Source organism: Lissotriton vulgaris, chromosome 9 (assembly GCF_964263255.1).
Source record: "Lissotriton vulgaris chromosome 9, aLisVul1.2, whole genome shotgun sequence".
NCBI classification, from domain to species: Eukaryota; Metazoa; Chordata; class Amphibia; order Caudata; family Salamandridae; genus Lissotriton; species Lissotriton vulgaris.
In genome coordinates, this window is record NC_141697.1 from 479069800 (window position 1) to 479072405 (window position 2606).

A 2606-nucleotide genomic window follows, 5' to 3' on the forward strand; every position below is an offset into this window, starting at 1 on the left:
ATCTATACACTCAAGCATTCATCCTTTTCTTGATTCATTTCGCATTCGCATTCTCACTCTTCCACAACCACAGGCAACCACATCAATCAGTAAGTAAACACATTAATTTAGAATACAGCCAGTACAAGTAGTGATTTTGCTGTATTTTTTAATTTTGTTTTTTAATTGTGTTGATTATTTTGTACATCAATAAACATGCTTGCTTCAGCATTATCTTTAAGACTGCACATTCTAAGAATCTTCAGAGTTCTTAAATGTGGACATATTAAAGTGTCAACATTCACTTGTTAACAACAATACGATTCAGGTGCTGCTAGACTGCACGTGGTCTTAGTAACCTAAGTCTCAACGTAACGTGCCAGGGCCAGTAATTAAGTAATTAAGGACCTATAAGCAGTTGTCTTATTGTACCTCCACAAATGGCCACAAGAGGTCAGCAGTTTGCAATAAAATGCATAAAAAGACCTTGTTGCTAGAAGAAAGAGAGCACTCAAACTACAATACTTTTGATTGTGGATCTGAATGCAATACGCTGGCTAGGTGTGGACCAGCACCTACAATTTGTGATAGCTGAGACGACTAGGATGAGGTACATAGAGGTCTGAGGATGATCCTTGCCTCGGTTTTACACTACAAGCCTCAGTTAAGGGAGAAAGTGATAGTGTCCTTTTGCATATGAGAAGCGGAAACATCTTCTGCCACCAGTTCATTTAGCTCTTTGATCGACTTTGAAACTCCCCTCAAGAGGGAAATGTTATTTTAACAGGCTTTGGTCACATTACTTCTGAGAATAACAAAGGAACACCTTTTTTAACTCGTTACTGCCATTTAGTTTTAGAGAAGTCAAAATTTGTCTCCAGTCGCGACAGGTCTGACAGTTTGTGTTATTCAGTTACTCTTGAAGCAGGAACAAAGCTGGTTTGCATAAGGTTGGTCTCTGACTGTGGTGGTTCTGCAAGGGTAAACACATTTCACTGGCATGCAGCCCAGAGTAAGTGCCAGTGGCTGAGATGGCGTCAAGTATTACATCTACCTTATACTTACCAGGCAGGAGAGACACCATGATCATGAAGATGTTTCTCTCAGGGTGAGGCTCACTTCGGATGTGCAACCTCCCGAAATGTGAGAACCTCAATTGCATAATTTCTGGTAGTAGAGGACTGCGTTCGCGCTTTCCCCTGTAAAAAAAAGAGAAAAAGTATTCCATTGTCTTTTTTGTTTTTATCAGTAACAGGGCATACCCAAAGTAATTACCAGTGGCTAACATGAATTCAATAATTTCACCCATCTACCAATTCATTGATTTTATCAGTACGTCACCCTAATTGCAATTGGAATGCCTATGCATGCGTGCAGTAGCTCAATAGAACTCATGGCATACAGCGTTTATGAGACCTAAACAGGAATGACACCGAGCTGGGCTTGACCTTTAAATAAAAAGGCATATTTTCATCTTATTCTCCAGAGAAGTGCTTTGTTTCAGGAAAATCTCAATGGTTCTCTTTGAAAATTACACTGGAATTCTTACAATAAAAACAGAAACACCCAAATCATTGAATCTTTACACATACACCTTACATCACAGTGTGGCTAGATCGGTACCTGAATGCAAAGTATAACATCTTAAATTGGCTGATAATAGTGACTCAAAGTACAGCATTAACTACAACTATCATTTTACAAGTACGTGTAATGCAGGCTTAGACAAATACAGTTTTCCTTATTTCATAGAGTACTGAAAAAGAAGTAAATGTAGTGTTCTTAAAAAAATGAAAGGTGATCGCACAAAGGATTATGGGTATATATTTACTATACATAGCTATGTGGGTAAGCGCTTAAAGGTGTATTAAGGGTATGCAGTACGCATGCTTATAAGGAACCAGAGCAATAACTTCGCTCAAAGAATGTTCCCATTTTGCAAGTTATCTTTTGAGAAAGCAGCTTTATAAAGTTTTAATTCTAGGCACAAGCTAGAATCTAACATTGATCTTGCAGGATAGAAAGGTTACCTGCATGGCTCTAGAGAGCATACACCCCTGCCATGTGTATCCCGTAGCAAGTCTCTGATAGTGTTTTGGATTTTTGGCCTACTGTTCTTCCATGAAATGCAACCAGCAGCTGAGCTCTGTGAGTAGACCTTGTGCATCTTTCTTTACTGATTGTGGCTACCATTAACTCGTCAGGATGTAGAATGCTGACATAGGTGGCAGCAACTAATTGCAGTGGTTAAACAGGATTTCCTATCTATCACCTGCCAAGGGGGATTGTCTATAGGACTACCTCGTGTTTAAATTAGTATGGTGGTCTCCTGCAACCACATTGTTTGCTCCATCTATGTGGGACATGGATGTGTGTGTAAATTCACTCTATGTATGTGTGATAGGATGTGTGTGAGGTGTCAATGCTGTGCATGTTTTTGGCAGCCAGAAATCATTTCGATTCCATGAAGCTTAGTGGTAAATAAGATGGAGGTCACCGAGAGCTGGTCAGATAGCAATTTGAAGTATTTCTTAGTTTCTTTGTAGTGTATCAGAATCTGGGGTATGGAGGTTAGAAGTCAGAGAGCCCTTTTGAAGTGTAAAGTAAACCCTTGATCCCTTCCTGCT

At 39.5% G+C, this 2606-nt stretch overlaps 1 pseudogene; it reads left to right on the plus strand.

The window, feature by feature from the left end:
- The first annotated feature begins 1036 nt into the window (after positions 1-1036).
- Positions 1037-1181, plus strand: LOC147690297 (U1 spliceosomal RNA; annotated as a pseudogene).
- The last annotated feature ends 1425 nt before the right edge of the window (positions 1182-2606 follow it).